General features: G+C 45.4%; 1 pseudogene; it reads right to left on the bottom strand.

Moving 5' to 3' along the window:
- Positions 1–17107, bottom strand: part of LOC134375066 (lymphocyte activation gene 3 protein-like) — a 41362-nt pseudogene extending 24255 nt beyond the window's left edge.
- Between the last annotated feature and the right edge of the window lie 2335 nt (positions 17108–19442).

Raw genomic sequence — 19442 nt, forward strand, 5'->3', positions numbered from 1 at the left:
GACTGGACCCCACTCCCACTTCCAGGCAAACCCCACCAGTGCTTTGGAGCCAGCCTGGGGACCTGAAGCATGCAGAAGGGGACTGGACCCCCCTCCCACAGAGATAGGGAAAAAGGAGCCAGAGAACGATGCTGTGGAGGAACCAGCAGAGGGAATGTCCCAAAGTCTGTGGAGTTTGGAAAAGGTTGTCTGCTATGCTAAATGTACAAGAGCCTCAAGTAGAGTTGAGGTCATTGGTGATCTTTGTCCAACCAGTTGTTATGGAAAATGAAGAGAAAAAGGCAGCCAGTATAAAATATTCTTTCAAGGGAAAGGAAGCAGTGTTGAAAAATTCTTTAGGTTTCATGAAATCCAACAAATTTATAGAATTAAAACCAGGGGACAGGAGAGATTGAAGAGTAATAAAGCACAGTTAATTAATCAGATTCCTTGAGGAGATTGAGACTGAGAATAACGGAGTTTTATCTTCAGTCTACAGGAGAGAGGTAAGTTTGACGGAAGAAGTTGATATGTTTTAGAGAGAAGTTGGATAGGTAAGATAATTAATGACCAAGGAATGAGTTTTAGTCATTAAGTCTGCTGTACTTCATAAGAACTTGCAAATAACACTTTCTGAGGGATGTTGAGAGTTGATTAAATTGTATGACAAATGTGTGATTCCTGGAACTATGTTCCCAATTATATATTTTAGTGTATTTGGGATTAATTGTTTAGGATGGTATTTATCCTGTTCTTGACCTTAGACTTCCATGCTTTTGCTTTTCTGTATCTTTCTGTATCTTTCTATATCACTTTTATTTTCTCTGAAGCTGTGTACCAAATTAGTGTGAAATATATTTAAAACTATTTGTTGAATATTTTATTTATAAATGTTTCCTTGTCATTTAGCTTGACTCATGAATTATTTGACCATTTATAGCAGAATGCTGTCAAACTGTTGCCAAACTTGATAATCAGAATATGAAAGCCATTAAAGGGCTTAAAGATCAGCTGTATGCCATGGACCAGATGATAGCTAGCTGTGGCCAGCTGGTGAATGAACTGAAAGCGCTCACTCAGTTACCTATTTCAGACATCTCTCAGGAAGAGGAATTTGTAGTTTATCTATACAAGTATTTTGTGTGCAATATCAATTTAGTATGCACCGTGTTTTCACTTCATCCTTGAATATTGTTAGTGCAGTATTACAGTTTCCATGTAACAAAGAAGAAAGCTTTTTTAAAAAAAATTTTAACTTACATGTTTACATACTTATGGGGTACAGTCTGATATTTTGATACATAAATGTTATATAATAAAGGGGTTAAGGTAGTTAATGTATCAGTCACCTCATGCATTTATCATTTCTTTGTGGTGAAAATGTTCAAAAGCCTCTCCTCTACCTATTATATAATGTATAAAACTTAACTTTTAACCATAGTTACCCTACTATGTAAAAGAACATCAGAAATTATTCCTCCTATCTAATTGTAATTTTGTACCTGTTGGCCAGCCTCTCCTTGTTTTCCCTTCCTCCACTTTTCCCTCTCCAGTCTCTGGTAACCACTGTCCTGTTCACTGCCTGTGCCTCTGTAATATCAACATTTTTTTTCTTTCTTAGATTCCACATATAAGTGAGGTCATGTGGTATTTGTCTTTTTGTGCCTGGCTTACTTCACTTAACGTAGTGACCTCCAAGTCCATCCATGTTGTGAAAGGCATGTTCTTAATGGTCGGGTTTGATAAAATAAAATGAGCTCAGGCTGTGTTAGGTGAAAACTGAAAGGTAAACCATGAACATGATACTTGCATCTAGGGAAAGAAATCAACATTTTTTTAAATATGTTAAAAACATGTAAAAGCAGGCATTGTACTGGACATATGAGTACCTCCTACTCCCCCCTCAGAAAAGAAAAAAGGAAAAGAAATGAAAATTTTAAAGGATGAAGGAAAATACAAAATCTTGAAGAATTTGCTAATGCTTAAGTAAAAATTCTAATTTAATAATGTTCCAAGAACTGCTGTCAAAGTACATTTATAACCATCAGAAGGTGATGGAATGGCAGACAGTGGTAAGCCTATACATTTCCCCCCAAACCAGTGCCTTTCTTTAATTCATGACTGCTTGAATTTGACAAGTATAGTGGCAAAACAGCCTGTAGTCAAGCAGTTAAATTTCATAATTGGATTCTAACACGTGCTCTTCTGGTTTAACTCTGCCAGTATTTCCCCTCTAAATGTGCATTTTCGTTAGAACATACGAATAAACGTATCCCTCAGATTAGTTTTTTCCTTTTAGTTTTTTTTTTAGTAAAACATGCATCTCAATGTAGTCAAGGCTCATATAAATTAGAATCTCTTTTATTATTTCCTTTTATTGACAAATTCAGTTTTGTCATTTGAAAATCTTTTGAAGTCATTTTGATTTCTAGAGGATATTTTCACTTGGCATAGAATTCTGGGTTGTTGGTTATTTTCTGTTAGCATTTTCTTTGCCTTTGGTTTGTTTGTTAGCAGTTTTACTATGATGACAAGGTGTGGCTTTCTTTATAGAAAAGTTAATTGGTAAATTAATTTAAAAGAATTATGGATTTTTACAATTTCCTTATTTTGAAACACTACTGGTTCTCCTAATTTTTTTTTCCAAATGTAAGAAAACTCTCTCTCTTAAGCTATCTATAACTAACACTAGCTTGGTAAAATGTCATTTAAAACAGAAATAAAAGTATTTGTTTTCTCCCTATTTGATCCCCCCCAAATTTAATAACTTTAAGTATCCTTATGATTATTATGGCAATGTGGCTATTTTTATAAGTTCAATGAAAATTTACCCTCTCTTTATAACAGGATATAATTTAAAAACTTTGGATATAAGATAGCATGTCTCATTTCTAAGTTCTGACCCCTCTTTCATGTTGCCTCAATTTGACCTAACTGCTGCTTCATCCTGCTGTTCATCTCCCCCCCTGCCTGACGTGGGACACAGACCACCTGCGAAAGGTCCTTCCCTGCCTGGTCAGCTCAGTTGGTAGAGCATGTGACTCTTAATCCCAGCAACGTGGGACAGATCACTGAAAGAAAGTAAGCTGAGATGCTTCTTTCAATCACCATCTGGGAAAGAGCCTTCCCAACACTGAGAGACTTATACAAAGAAAAGTAAGACCTCTTCAATCAAGATATTGATCATCAATGCTTTTATGAGGAATGCTTTGATCATAAGGGGGGAAATAACGTCTTCCCTACAAAAACAGTTCTCTAAATTTTCCTGGCCTTAAAGAGGGTGTTTGTAACTTGGATGAGACATCCTGTTCTTAAACAAAAGAATTGTAATTGATCAAAAATTTTACATAAGACTAGACGCTCTGAAAGCAGTAATGTCCTGGACAGTTTAACATTAACAAACTCTCTGGACTCAGAATCAACTATTATAAGGAGCAGAATCCCTTTCTGGAGTTTCAACAGTTGGTAATTACACCCAATTCACAGCACCTGGAGTGATGCCAATGCAGCTACACTGAGAGACAATGACAGCATCAGTCCTTACCTGAAGTAAATTAAAAGGACTTGCCATGCTAAATGATACCAGCTTTGCTTTAAATGCTTTTGTCTTAACTGTGCAAACCTGATCTATAGCTCTTGCTTTTTCTTTTAAATAAATAAACGGGGGGAGATGTAGAGGATTCATAAAACAAATGTACTTCACAGGGCCTGGTTTTCCAAAGCCTTGCAGTTGCAAATATTGACTTAACAAAAAAACAGGAAAATTTCCCCAGGCTATTTAGTCTCTGTTGTAAAATAAAGAATTGTAACACAGCAAGGCTGCTGGTTCAAAGACAGATGAGTTACTGGTTGATATGTAAAGATACTGGGAAATTGCTGTAAGAAGATAATGTTTGCTAAAATCAAGCTTTTGTTAGTGGATGGACTTAATTGCATGTTACCAGCTTCTATTGTTAAACTTGTTAAACTGTACTTAGCAAAACCCCACCTATGTCTCTTCCTGTAACTTCCTGGGCTGGAAAATAAATGCAGGAGTAGAACTCCAATTTGTGGTTAATTTCCCAAATGGAAGAAATGCCTCATGCTTGGGGGCTATGGGAGATTAACCCCTTTTTGAGGCTTCTCGCTGCTCAATAGAGATGGGCTTTGAGTAATCTTTGATGGCTCCATCATCCAGGGGAAAAGGGGTGACAAATCCATGGGAGGCAAACCAACATTGTCCCCTCCAAAACTCATGTGGGGGCCAGCCCGTGGCTTACTCGGGAGAGTGTGGTGCTGATAACATCAAGGCCATGGGTTTGGATCCCATATAGGGATGGCTGGTTAGCTCACTGTGTGAGCATGGTGCTGACAACACCAAGTTAAGGGTTAAGATCCCCTTACCGGTCATCTTTAAAAAAAAAAAAAAGAAGACAAAAATCATGTGGAAATTTGATCCCCAATGTGGCAATGTTGGAAACTGAGTCATGGGGGCAAATCCCTTATGAATGGATTAATGCTCTCCCTGGGGGTGGGGGGAGTAATGAGTGAGTTCTTGCTCTATTAGTTCCCTTGAGAGCTTATTGTTTATAGGACCCTGGCACCTCTTGCTTCTCTCTCTTGCTTCCTCTCTCACCATGTGACCTGCTTGTACCCGTTGGCTTCCTGCCACTTTTCTGCCATGAGTAAAAGCAGCCTGAGGCCCGTGCCAGATGCAGCTGTCCCAGAATTGTAAGCCAAATAAACCTCTTTCCTTTATAAATTACCCAGTCTCAGATATTCTGTTATAGCAACACAAACAGACTAAAACACCCAGCCAAGCCTTCAGATGACTGCAGCCCTGGCCGACATCTTGACAGCAGCCTCAGGAGAGAGCCTGTGCCAAACTGCTCCTGGATTCTTGACCATGTGAGATAATAATTTATTGTTTTCATTTAGTAAGTTTTGGGATGTTTGTTATGTGGCTATATTATCTAATACACCCCCTTCCTTCTTAACAATGACCCAAGATGATCCCTGTCCACTGATGGTCCCTGAACCCTCTGTCTGTCCCCCCATGCCCTTCCCCTCCAGGACAGCAGCCTGGAGCACTAGATTACAGATGAACTTGGAGATGCAGAATGAATTGACCTAGCTCCCTGGAGGCTTTAGGAGGATGTGAAAAGGGCTGGAAATTATTCTTCTGGATGGGGAGTGGGGCTTTGTGGGCAAAGTAGTGGGGGCAGGAATGCCACCCCCTAGGAGAGAGCACCCAGAGAAGCACTGTAAGCACAAGCCCTCATATCCCCTCTTTCTTCTGCCCTTTGTTCTTCTCTGGGGAGTGGAGGAACAAGGTGGCCTCTCACTCCACCTCTGTCCATTCCCTGTGCCCTTCATAAAAGAGTATGGAGAAGTCCCTGCATAGGTCCCAGTGAATCTTTGGTGACTACTCTCATAAGTCCAAAGGGCATAGGATATTATCTAGTAGAAAGGGAAAATGCCACCCACAGAACTTTCCAGGAAACCTCTGCCCCATTAAAACATAGGGGCTTCTACTAAGGCTGTGGAGAGCAGGGTCATGGGCAGAGCTGTGGAGTCTCTACAGCAGTTGTCTCCACCCCACCACAAAGGGTGGGGATAATGCTTTGGGGACTTCTAAAGGGGACTTTAAGACTTCACTTTACAGTGCGATCATCCCTGGCAAGTGCCAGAGCTTCCTCCTTTCTGTGCCCATTTCTCCACTGGTGACAAGGCAAGAGTCACCACCACCCGTTTAGGCTCAGAACCTCAGGTTGCCTTAAATGTTTCATTATTCAAGCTTGAGGGTGCCCTTCTCTCCCTAAGGCTCTACACAGAACAAAGGTGTCCCTTTCTCTATTCTCTGCCCTTAAGTCTCTGGCCATTGTGTCTCCACAGGGACAAGTCTTCAGCTTCATGGCTTGTCTCTTTGTGTCACTTTGCACACAGGCTCAGTGGGACAGGGCATGTGCATGTGCCACCATGCACCTCCTGCAGGCTTGCTCCCACTTGCTTTCAATATTTTCTTCTGACTGGGCTGTCTACAGCCTATGTCCCAAGCCCCACGCTTATTGCAGGCAGAGGACTGGGTCCCTAAGCCAGCCTTGTGGGTGCCATGGGCCAAGGCCACGTGTGCTTTGTTGCAAGAATACTCTCTCCAAGTCAGACAGAGAGGGAGCACAGGTGGGCTTGGAGTTCTTCAGTGTAATTATTGCCGTCACCAGAGCAGGCCTACTTTGTCCCTCACAAGTATGTCACGCACATGGAGCACTACACAGTTTTGTGTTTTTTAATTTTTTTGGAGGATTGACTGGAATACTTCACAGTTTTCAAAGCCATTTTATTATCTGATATTCACCACAATCCCTTTTGGTGGGTCGTTCTCATTATTCCACTTACTAGGTGAGGAAACTGAGGCTCAGGGTGGTTGGCTATGGGCACATCGGCAGAGCTGATATACGAAGCTGGGGCTCCTGTCCCAGAGCTGCAGCCACGCCAGCTGTCTTGCTGCTTGCTGTTCTCCCCGCCTACAGCCTTTGTCCACAACCTGCCCCTTTGTCGGACTTGGATTATAACTTTGTGGGGGACAAAAGGGGGGTTTCCAGGGCTATATCTCCTGAGCCATGCATTTTTCAGTCCCTCTTCTGAAGGGTGCATAGGACGTGACAGCTGCTGGCTGCACACACAGCATGCACACTACAAACGCAGTGCCTACAGGGGCAGTGATCTGTGTTCTGCCCTGTCCCCTGCAATGTTAAACCTCCTCAGGCCTGCAACAGCTGGCCCAGTGACCTCTGGTGGGGTGTGACTAGCAGTGACCACTGGTTGGCAGTGTGTTCTCATGCCTGAGACCAGAAAAGCCACCAAGGGCTGAGGAACCTGGGGATTAGAGCAGAAGGAGGAACCTCAGCCAGTTGCCCAGAAAGGTTGCAAGACCCGATCTCCTGGAGGACTTGACACGGCAGGGCTCCTCTGTGTGTGTACATGTGTGTGTACGTGTGTGTGGATGTGTGCATGTGTGCACATGTGCACTAATACACCTGCAGCTCAGGGGCCAAGGGCAAGTGCTGAAGTGCAGCTGAGTGTGGGGTGGGGTATGCCAGAGGGACAGAAATATAAAGGAAACCAGGGAAGCCAGCACAATGTGGATGGAAGTTGGGAGAAGAGGGCTGTAGAGGTAAGGGGTGAGGGCTTTTTGGAGCTTCAGAAAAATGATTGCCCAGGAGAGACAGAGCAAGAGAGACCAAAGAAGAAACAGAAAGAGAAAAGGGGAAGATGAGGGAGATTGGTTCTGGAAAGTAGGTTATGAGGCTGAGGTGGGAGAAGGGAGCCCCCAGAGGCTGGGGAGAGACAAGAGCCTTCACTAGGTAAGAAAGAGCCAGACTCAGGCTTGTTGCTGACAGGGAGTTTATTTGGACTGAGCTGCTGAGGTCTGTGGTCACCTCAGTTCTGGCTCAGAGCTTTTCTGACTCCTGATCCTCCAGCCCCAGCTCCAGCTCCTGCTCTGGCTCAGGCTCCTCCAGCTCCAGCTCCTCCATCTCTGGGTCAAGCTCTGATTCTTGCTCCAGCTCCTCTAGCTTGCTCTGAGCCTGAGGAGGGTGAACCCTGTGCTCTAAGGCAGAAAATCTAATTGGTCACCACTGTAAAAAGAGATGGAGAGAGAGAGTTGGAGGGTGGGAGGGGAAGGATGAAAAAAAAAAAGAATAGGAAGGAGTCTGAGTCCTATTTTTTCCCAGCCCCCTCGCCCTCTCCATCTGGTCTCAGGCCTTCTCTTAGCCCTTTCCAGCCTCCCAGGCATGGGAAGCCCCTGAACTGCAGAGGATTATGAAAAGGCGGGCTCTGAAGGCAAGTTCAGGGTCTACTTTGGTCATCCTCCCTGAGGAAAGGGAACCAGCACTCTGAGAGTAGAGGAGAGGGAAGCCAGTGGGGCGGGGGCGCATCCTGAGCTCACCCGTCTTCTCCAAAGGTGAAAACCAAAGGCTCCAGTCACCAAAAGGAGCAGTGAGACAGTAGCAAGGATGAGAATGGCAGGGAGATGGCCTGCTTTGCAGATACCTGGGGCTCTCCCAGAGCATTGGGCACTTGTGGAGAAAGTACAGGATTAGGCATAGGGTCAGGGCTAAAAAGGACATCATGCCATTCCTTCAAACTTGACAGATGCAGTGAGGTTCAGAGAGTGTAAGGTACTTGTTCAGGGTCATTCAGCTAATCAGTGGCAGAAGTGGTTCAGGCCTAGACAAGAGTTTGGGGTCAGGCCCCTGCCTGGAAAGAAAAGAGCCAGGATTGAGGGCAGCAAGAAGTGGTCTGAAAGGGGGATCAAGATGATCACTCTGGAGTTGGGGCCATCGCATTTTGGGGTCTCAGACCTTGGCTAGACAGCTCTGTAGAGTACACCGCTGCTCCAAGAAGCCTCTCTCCCTGGTACAGTTGGCATTGCTAGGGTTGGGAAAGGAGCCTGTCCTCTTGCATCTCCAGCCAGGGTCCTGGGGAACTTCTCCAGAGCCAGTTGTTCAGGACACTCCACCACAAAGTGCTCTTGTCCAGATGCTGGAGTTACCTCCCAAAACTGCTTCCCCAGGAAGCCAGGTAACCCAAAGGATTTGGGAGTCACTGAAAAAATTAGAGGGAAGAGATCTTTTAGGGTCCCGACCCCCTTACTTAATGCTACAGGTTTGATCCTAAATCTCAATCACCCCGCACTCACCTGAGTTCCGACTGAGTGAGGTTGCAGGGAGATTAGGGGTTATGGCCAAATTGATCTCATTAAGACAATGCTCTGCTCAGAAACTTCCCTGCTCAAAAACTTTCCAGTCTCCCTATTGCCCTCAGGACATTGTTCAAACTGGCCCTGAAGGAACACATATGAAATACTATTTCAGATTCTTTTACATTACTTTCTACTTAAGTGCTCAGGACCCTCACTGTCAGGTGAGTTGGCCCCCAATATACCTTGCAATGTTCTCTCTTCCATGACTTGGCTCACATCAGTGCTCCCTGCCTGTGGTGCCCTGAATGAACTTTATCTCCTTCTGGATGTTTAGAAAACAGTGACCTGACCCATTGATCTAGAGACAGAGCATTCTCAAAGATGTAGAGTGAGAGACAAGGTAGCTAGGAGGAGACAAGTGGCAAAGGGCCCGGCTCTGAGTACGGCACATGGGAGAGTGAAGATCTGGTGACATAGACACTGGATTTTAGACTCTGAGTCTGGCACTTCCCAGCTTTGTGACTTTGAGAAATTTCTTTTTCTATAAAATAGGGGTAACAATGTCTCTCCCATAGAGTTGTATATGAAAGTTGGCCCTCAAGAAGACATTGGACAGAAAGAATTGGTGGTCTGGCATGACCAACTGGATGTGGGGGAAGCAGGAGGCCAGGTTTCAGGGTGAGTGGGGTACCAGTGGAGTTACTGACAGGCTGCATCAGTAAGAGGACTAGGGTGAGGAAAAGATGGGGTTAGGGTGAGGCTGGGTGGCACAGATATCCGGAAAGCAGGTGGAAATTCAGGATTGGCCCTCAGATGTATTATTTGTTAGCTTACTTGTGTATTCATTCAACCAATGTACATTATTAAGCACCTTCTATGTGGTGCTGCTTTTATTGGCCACAGGTGAGTACCATAGCTATAGCTGATCTGTCATGGCTGATGGTTATAATCAACACACATTCTGAGGTTTTTTTGTTTTTTTCTGTTTGCTTTATACTGTCTTGGAAAACCCTTGCTCAGTAAATATTTGCTAACCAAGGGACTGATTTATTAACTCCTCCCAAATCCAGGCCACTTCCTGCAACTTTAACCCAAGCCCTATCCCCAAAGTGGACAAGGATTCTAGAAATATATTCCACCTGTTTTGAACCATTCAAACTTTTGCCACCTCTCTTCTAACTTCTCACACCCTCCCACCAATTCAGAGCAGGGGAGTCACTTAAAGAACATTGGAATGTTTATCTTGTGGCTCAAGCGGACATTTTCAGTTTGGCTTCTTTATAATGGGGGTGAGAAAAAAGTAGGCCATAATGGGCAGCCTCTGGAATTTGTGCCCAGTGGCCTGGCATCATGGGCTGAATTTGTCCAGCCAGCCCTCCCTGTCCTTGCTCCCCTGGGATGGGAGCTACTCCTTTTCCTCCTGGGGCTGACCTGTGAGGACTGCCAAAGTGAAAGTGGCACTGAGCTGTTGCCCATGCAGATGGATGTGGCAGTTGTAGGTCCCATCCTGGGCCTGGCTTACAGCCTCAAGTTGAAAGATAAAGTTGCCATTATCTCTGGACACCAGGAGGTTAGGGCCTACCCCAGGAGGAGTCCGCTTGGCAGTGAGGGAAGATGGGTCCCTGTGGAATATACTAAAAAGCATATGTACTTCACAGGGCCTGGTTTTCCAAAGCCTTGCAGTTTCAAATATTGACCTTACAGAGGACTGGAAATTTCCCTCAGGCTATAATTCTCTGTTGCAAGATAAAAATTGTGGCACAGCAGGTTGCTGGCTCAAAGACAGACTAGTTGCTGATTGTTATATAAAGATACTGAGAAATTGCTATAGGAAGGAATGTTTGCTAAGATCAAACTGTTGTTGATAGGACCACTTAATTGCCTTACTGGAATGTCATCTGGCTTGTTTCACTGAAAGTTACCAGCCTATATTGTTAAACTATAACCCCACCTTTGTTCTCTTCCTGTAACTTCCTGGTCTGGAAAATAAATGCAGGAAGAGAACTCCAATTCGGTGTTAATTTCCCAAGGAAGGGATGGCTCTCACTTGAGCATCCCAAAGGGAGATTAACCACTTCAGGGCCTCTCACTGCTCAGTAGATATGGGCTTTGAGTAATCCTTTGCATCTCTGTCACCCAGGGGAAGTGGGTTGACAAACCCGTGGGGGGCAAAGCAACGCAAAGCAACAGGTCCCTACACCAGGAGGCAGGTGACAGGGCAGCTCCACCCTGGAACCTACTGCAGTGTACACTGTCAGTGGGGTTGGGGGCTCCAGACCTGGAGAGAAAAGGGAACCCAAAGTCAAAGCTGCTAGGGGGCTGCAGTGGGGGAGTGCTGGCACTGCAGAGAGGGAGGCAGCAGAGTGAAGGAGGTGGTCCACCTTGGAAGAGTGCTAAGGAGCAGAATGAGGTGGATGAACTGAGGACGCTCAGAAACCCAGAAAGTGGGCTGGGCCGGCAGGAGACCAGAGGCTGGCAAGTGAGGCTGGATGGCCAAGGGAAAGCCAGAAGAGGAGAAGGCAGCTGAAAGGCTGCCAGAAGGGGGTCAGACAGGTGACAGGGAGACCCGGAGCAATCACAGGCAGCAATAGCTGCAAGAACCTGGTTTGGGGACCTGGTTCAGAGTGGGTGGGGGTGGGGCAGGAAGGGGTTGTGGTCAAGTGTGAATACAGACTGTGCCAGTTACCCAGAACAGTGAGGTTGTACATGATGGAGACATTGAAGCCACCTCTGTAGGTGAGGACACAGCCACAGGGCCCAGAGTCTGAGGGGCTGACTTCCGGCGGGAAGAGGAAGTTTTTGGCCAAGTGGTGATGGGGGGACTCCTGGACAGGGACTTGACCCTGGTCCCGGAACCAGTGCACAGAAGTTGGGTGATCAGGTTGGCTGAAGGAGCAATTCAAAATGACCCAATTGTAGGTCCTGAGAGACCCTGAGGGGCTGGCAGTCACTGTAAAAGGAGGAAGAAGACTTGATCAGCCCCACCGGAAACACTTTCCCAGCACAGCAGACCAACCACATCAGAAGCTCCTGGAAACAGGGTCCTTGCTTCAGATATCTCTTCTGCAATCGCACCCCGCTCCCCTCAGCTCAGTGCCTGGCACCTGGAGATTCTTAAAGTAAATCCCCCCAAATCTACTTTGCCCGGGCTCCTGCCTCGAGTTTACTTGGTATTGTTTACCTTTCCCATTCACCAGGACTTGCCTGAGGATCCCCACAAAGCCCACCCCCTGAGCTACAGAAGTCTGAAATGAATCACTCCAGTCCCACACTCTTCCCTAACCTCCCAGAAGACGTGCGTCCCCACCTCCACCAGGGCACTCCCGCTGTGGGTGGGGGAATGGGAGCTCGAGGGGTGATTCAGTCTCTCCATACGGCTCTCCCCCACACACGTGTTCTCTGTGGGCGCCTTCCACTCCGCAATCCAACTCCCCAGCCCCTTCCTCTTTCCTTCTGGGGGCTCTCAGGCAGGGTCTGGAGCGCCCCTGTGCCCCAGCCCTTCCTGCTCATGGGGCGGCGGTGTATGGGGGGCCCTCCTCCCAGCCCCTCTCCCCTCGTCCCGCCCCCACCTACTGGAGGCCTGGCCCACGTGCAGACGGAGGCGGCAGGCGAGGGCGCAGTCACCGAGGCGCGCTGAGGCGCGGTACTCGCCAAACTGGGCACAGCCACAGCGGGAAGTCCCCGTGCTGGAGGCCGAGTTCCTCCAGCTGCATGCGATGCGTCAGGGGCAGCCTCCCGCTGCGCAGGCCCCGGGGAGCCACGCTCAGCACGTGTAGCGGCAGGCGGAAGGCACCACCGGGCAGAAGCCAGGGGCCAGGCTGAGCGGGCGCGCCGCTGGGAGGGAGAAAGGATGGAATCGAGAAATTCGAGGGGTAAGAAGGCTGGAGAGGATGCAGTCCAACCACCCTTGGAGGATGAGGAAGCCTACCCCAAGGGAACTCTTGACCACCAGCGGTCCCCACCCCGTCCCCCCTTCCCACTGGGTCTCCCTCCTCCTCCACGTCCTTTCAAGGCTGATAGCTCATTTCTTGTTATTGCTGAATAATGTTCCATTGTATGGGTATATTACAGTTTGTTTATTCATTTAAGGACATCATGGTTACTTCCAAGTTTTGGGAATTATAAATAAAGCTGCTATGAACATCTGTGTGCAGGTTTTGTGTGGACATAAGTTTTGCACCCATTTGGGTAAATACCAAGGAATGATGCAATTGCTGGATGGTACAGTAAGACTACATTTAGCTTAATAAGAAATTGCCAAACTGTCTTCCAAAATGGCTGTACCATTTTGCATTCCTACCAGCAATGAATAAAAGTCCTCTTGCTTCACATCCTCACCAGCATTTGGTGTCATCAGTGTTTTTGGATTTTTGCCATTCTAATACAATTTAATTACAATTCCATAATGACACGATGTTGAGCATCTTTTCATATGCTTATTTGCCATCTGTATATCTTCTTTGGTAAGGTATCTGTTCAGATCTTTTGCCCATGTTTGTTTTCTTACCGTTTTAAAAGTTCTTTGTATATTTTGGATACAAGTCCTTTATCAGATAAGTGTTTTGTAAATATTTTCTCCCAGTTTTCAGCTTGTCTTTTCATTATCTTAAACGTGTCTTTGACAGAGTAGAAGTTTTAAATTTTAATGAAATACAATTTATCAATTTTTTCTGTTATAGATTGTGCTTTTGGTGTAGCTAAAAATTATCACCAAACCCAAGGTTACTTAGACTTTCTCCTGTGTTATCTTCTAGGAGTCTTACAGTTTTATATTTTATATTTGTTTATTTATTTATTTTTGTGACCGGTAAGGGGATCGTAACCCTTGGCTTGGTGTCATCCGCACGGCACCGCGCTCAGCCAGTGAGCGCACCAGCCATCCCTATATAGGATCCGAACCAGCGGCCTCCACGCTCCCAGCGCCGCACTCTCCTGAGTGAGCCACAGAGTCAGCCCTATATTTTATATTTAGATCTATGGTCCATTTTTAGTTAATTCTCATTAGAGGTATACGGTGTGTGTAGATTTTTATTATTTTTATTTATTTTTTTGCATTTGGATGTCTGTTTCAGCACCATTTGTTGAGAAGAATATCCTTTCTCCATTAAATTGCCTTTGCTCCTTTGTCAAAGATTAGTTGCCTATATTTGTGTGGGTCTATAGCTGGACTCAATTTTGTTCCATTGATGTATTTGTCTATTCTTTGCTTGTACCACACTGCTTAATTGGGTAGTGTCAGTCAACTTTGTTCACCTACAACATTATGTTGGCTGTTCTGGATCCTTTGCCTTTCCATACAAACTGTAGAATCAGTTTGTCAATATCCACAAAATAGCATGCTGGAATTTTCATTGGAATTGCACTGAATCTGTAGACCAAGTTGGGAAGAACTAACATTTTGACAATATTGAGTATTCCTGTACATAAAAATGGAACGTCTCTCTATTTATTTAGATTTTTTATTTTTTTCATCAGAGATTTCTAGTTTTCCTCATGTAGATCTTGTACATATTTTGTTAGGCTTACACGTATTTGATTATTTTGGTGCTAATGTAAATTCTATTATGCTTTTAATTTTAAATTCTAATTGTTCATTGCTGATATATAGAACAGCAATTGACTAGTATTAACTTTGTATCTTGCAACTTTGTTATGGCTTATTAGTTCCAAGAGGGTTGGTTTTTTGTTTGTTTTTGTCAGTTATTTGGGATTTTCTACATAAACAATTATGTTATCTGGGAACAAAGGCAGTTTTATTTCTTCTTTCTGAATATGTACACTTTTCATTTCCCTGTCTTATTGCATTAGGTGGGACTTCCTCCAGTACAATGTTGAGTAGGAAAGCTGAGAGGGAACATCTTTAACTTGTTCCTGGTATTAGGAGGAAAGCACCTAGTTTCTCATCAAGTATGATGGTTGTCAGTTTTCTGCAGATGTTCTTTATAAAGTTGTGGAAGTTCTTCTCTATTCCTAGTTTGCTGAGAGTTTTTAATCATGAATGGGTGTTGGATTTTGTAAAAAAATTTTTCTGCATCTGTTGATATAATCATATAATTTTTCTTCTTTGGCTTATTGATGTAATGGATTCAATTTGTTGATTTCCAAATGTTGAACAGCCTTGCATTCCTGGAATAAATTCCAGTTGGTTGTGGTGTATAATTCTTTTCATACATTGCTGGATTCAATGTGCTAATATTTTGTGGAGGATTTTTACGTTTATGTTCATGAGAGATATTGGTCTGTGGTTTTCTTTTCTTGTGAAGCCTTTTCTGGTTTTGGTGTTAGGGTAATGTTGGCCTAATAGAACAGTTAGGAAGTATTCCCTATGCATCTATTTTCTGAAAGATATCGTAGAGAATTGGTATCATTTGTTCTTTAAATATTTGGTAGAATTCACCAGTGATATCTTCTGGGCCTGGTGCTCTCTATTTTGAAAAGTTATTAAGTATAGTTTCAGTTTATTAAATAGTACAGGCTTATTCAGATGATCTATTTTTCCTTCTGTAAGTTTTGGTAGATTGTGTTTTTTGAGGAATTGGTCCACTCTGTTATTGAGTTTCTGGGCATAACAGTGTTCATGTTTATTTTATTTTTTTTAATTTTTAAAAAATGTTCAGGGCCGACCCCGTGGCTCACTTGGGAGAGTGCGGCGCTGAGAGCACAGTAGCGCTCCCGCCGGGGGTTCGGATCCTATATAGGGATGGCCGGTGCGTGCACTGGCTGAGTGCGGTGCGGACAACACCAAGCCAAGGGTTGCAATCCCCTTACTGGTCACAAAAAAAAAAAAAAAGATGTTCACCAGCTATGCTTGTTTCACTGGGGAGGAGGTCTGCAGAGCTTCTCACACTGCTCTTCTGGATGTGGGACTGTAAATATGAATTTTTAAGACTATTAATGACTGGAGAAAAATTTATCAGATCATTTACAGCAGTTACTAATTGGCTTTCTTTCTTGATAGTATCATTGGTAAGGAAATAAAATTAAGTTATTGCTTACCTATAAAATTGTGATGAGCTATTGAATGAGGGAATATCTGTCAGCTTAATAAGCTAAATGTCTTATAGAAATGAAAAATAGGCTCAAGTAATTGCTGCAAATATTCAATTATAATACTGTTTACTGTTTAGTGGATTTCATAACTACAATGACAAAGTATAATAAAATGAGGATAATATTTTTATCCCATACGGTTATTGTTGATAAACAAAAATTCAGCTTTAAGTAGAGCATTTGCACAGTTCCTGTCATGTAGCAAGTGTTGCATAAACATAAGTTATTATTATCTCAAAATCTCTTCTTGTCTAGATCCTAATACATAGCAATTTAAGCACTTTCATAGTTCCTACACAGTGTTGTCTTTAAAAATCATTAAGTATTGCATTAGAAATTAATTTTGTAAGAGTTAAACCTAGGGATTGGCTTATTAAATGAAGTATAAGTATATTGGACCAGGTAACTAGCAATATACATTTCATGTTGTTAAGGACTTATAATTCTTATAAACCCCTCCAAAAAGGTGAGCTTAGTAATATATTTATATTTTAATATTGAGCTGCTTTCTTAACTCCTTACTTAGTGAGCTTTAATATGAGCAAATACTAGTCATTTTATTACCTTTTTTATAATTGGATTTGAAAATTCAGTCATCTTTAGTGGTGAAATACAAAGAATTTTCATGGTCATATTTATAATACAAGCTCTGAAGCTTGCTTTACTCACATAAAAGATGCCTATGGGATCACAGTTAGGGTCTCTACTCTTTCATTGACCACCTGTTGGGGCTGGCTGGTTAGCTTAGTTGGATAGATCACTGCTTTGTTAACACCAAAGTCAAGGGTTCGGATCCCCTTACCACCAAACCTCAAAAAAAAAAAAAAAAAAAAAAGATCAGTGACCACCTGCTTCTCTGGAGCAGAGAAACAACTGGAAACTCCTACTTTACAGTTGCTGACTTAATTCTACATGAAAGTAGAGCAACCCCAAGTGACGTTATGTCAGTTTGTTTCCATCACATCTGGGGAATCCTCTAGTCAAGTGCTTCAACATGCAAAGAGCAGAAGTTAACTTACCTTAATAAAAGTTGGGGAGGGAGGAATTTGCAGGAAAAAGTGTCAGGAGCGAAGACTACTTAAATAATCAGGGTCTCTCTTCAGTGCACCGTCCTTCATAGCTTCTCTGCATCTCATTGCATCTCTTCTGCTCTTCCCTTCACCTCTGCCTAGTCATTCCCTGCTTCTTTATTATTTTGGTTTGAAATATTCCTACATCTGGGTCGTGGCATCCTTTCAGCTGCAATTCCCATTTATTAATTTCCTTGATCTACTATTACTTATTTCAAAATTCTGGCCCAGCTTGAGTTTTGAAGTAGGCCATATCTAATAACAATAAACACTTATTCAGAATTTACTTTGTACTAGTCACTGTGCTGTGTGCTTTGACATGCATTCTTTCATTTAATCCTTTTACAACTTCATAAACTAAGTAGTCCTATTTTCCCTGTTTTATAGATAACAGTTACACAAGTAAATATAGCCTGGGATTTAAAGATAGATTAGCTTCTTGTCTGGCTTCTGGCATTTACCCTGGATTTATGGAAACGAGGCACCTGGAGATGGAGGACCTCTTTGACCGAACTGAGCAGCAACCTCAGCCGGAAGAGGCTCCAGATCATTCTCAGCGGCGTAAGCTTCGTTCAAGGAAAGAACGAAAGCCAAGAGAAGACGCAGCAACTGTGGACAACAGCGCTCAGTTCTGTGGCTCTAGACCGCCATGCAGTGCGACAGCGGCTGCACAGTGCACAAAAGATCCTTCTGCCCAGCATCTAGGCTGCTGCAGCAAGGATGGGCACACCCTGGGGAGTGGCCCCGGGTGGGTAGACAGCGTCGAGGCCATGTCTCGGGATTCGGTTCCCGCTGAAAGGCATCCTGACCCGGGGGAGTGGTAAGAGAAATACTGCTCGGCACGAACTGATAGGAAGCCTGGTTCTGTCAGGCAAAGCATGGGAGGGAAGCATCGCGGATCGCTAGAGAGGTGCACGGAGAGGGGCGGGGTCACAAGCCCACCGGGGATAACAGATTGGCTGCCGAGGATCGAGGGCGGAGACGCACACGCACACGCACACGCACACCGCTGTCCTCGGGCCTGACGCTCCCAGGCCCCTGGGACAGCTTTTACGCGGCTGGCGCTGCTCTGCCTGCTTCTGCCCCTGGTCTGGGCTCCCTCTTTTCCGCCGGGGCTCCAGAGGGCCCGGCCCCCTCCCTACACCTGTTCTCCTGAAGGGCACCTGGGGCATCTGTGCAGACGGCCTCGGAGGTCCGCCTCGTTCACATCACTCCTTGCCGCCTCCACCGTGCCCGGGAAGGCGTCAGGCTTCGTGCGGGTGGCCTCGGGAGCGCGGCCCGGCAACCACCTGTTTGCGGTGTCCCCGGACCTGCGCTTCCCTGGACGTGGGGGCCGTTCTGAGCTGCTGGGAGACGACTCAGTGGTGGTCCCGATGCGTTTCGAGCCGGTCCCGGCTGCCTGTCCTTGGCGCGGGCGCTGCGGGGGTGCGCGTCCAGATGCACCGGCCTCGCGGACCTGCGCATCCCTCCCCGCGCGGGCACCGTCGGGCGCCGGGCGACAGCGCGCCCGCCGTCCCAGCCCCGCCGCCTCCTGGTCCATTTGGCAGGCTGTGCCCGCACCGCGGCGCCCCGGGAAGAGGAGGGCAGCGCGACATCGGGCGGGAGGAGGCGGAGAGGGAGGTCCTCGGGGGCGGCGGGGCCGCTGCGGGTCGGTGGCCCGAGGCGTCCTGGAGTCCTGTGGGTGGTGCCTGCACCCTCTCTTTGGGTCTCGCCCAGAGGCACTGATACTCACACGCGTTGTTTCTGATTTTTCCGGGCGGGTGCAAACGACGTTTGCATCCAGAAGTTTGGAGCACAGCTACAAACACAAATGGAGTGCAGCGCCTCTGTCCCGCCCTCGCCCAGACACTCTCCTGGGGCTGCCTGAGGGGTCAGGAACTGCCAGCTCTTGGGTGCGTCATTCGTTGTTTCCTCTCCCAGACTCTCCGTTTGAGTTAGTCAGACTAACTAGACTGTACTTAGAACTGCAGGGATGTTCCTTAAATTAGCGTTCTTGGAGTTTTATGAACCTTGCGATGGGTGAGGAAAAGATACTATATTTCCGCCCTACATTTTCTCCTAACTGGGGCCTTGTCCGTTTCCTGAATAGCCTGTGGGCTGAATTCGTCTTCAGGTGGTGTGGGGGTCTCCCCTCGGTCCTGTAGTCATAGACTTAAGACCTGGCAGGAAAGAAGTCTCTAGCTGCAAAAAACATGTCTCTCGAACAAAGACATTTCACCTGTGGTCCTCATTTTGTCTGTGTGAAATGGCAACAGCTGAGACTCCTCAAGGCTAATGCTCCTCAAGGGCAGTGGGAGGAGACTAGGGAGCTGAGGCCAGGGAGTGAGCCCCAGCGTGTGGTGCTGAGAGCCGCTACCTCTGCATCAGCCTGGACTGTGGGTGCAGAGGGCCGGCTGTGGGCAATGCTGGATGGGTGGGCAGTCAGCAGGTGCCTTCTGGGCCATCTATAACAGGTCGGGAATATGTACGTGCATTTAAAACACTTCAAAAAAAAAAAAAAGATGCCAAAAGTGGTTTATGTCCTATCTTCAAAATATGTGGCCCTGCATGTTTCAGTGTTGGACAATATGTTTCTAAGCTTTCTATGTGACAGGAAAAGATATTTTGGGAGCTGGGACTGCTTTCTGAAAGGAATATAGCTTATAGAGTGAAACAAAAGG

This window comes from Cynocephalus volans, chromosome 4 (genome assembly GCF_027409185.1).
Source record: "Cynocephalus volans isolate mCynVol1 chromosome 4, mCynVol1.pri, whole genome shotgun sequence".
Lineage (NCBI taxonomy): Eukaryota > Metazoa > Chordata > Mammalia > Dermoptera > Cynocephalidae > Cynocephalus > Cynocephalus volans.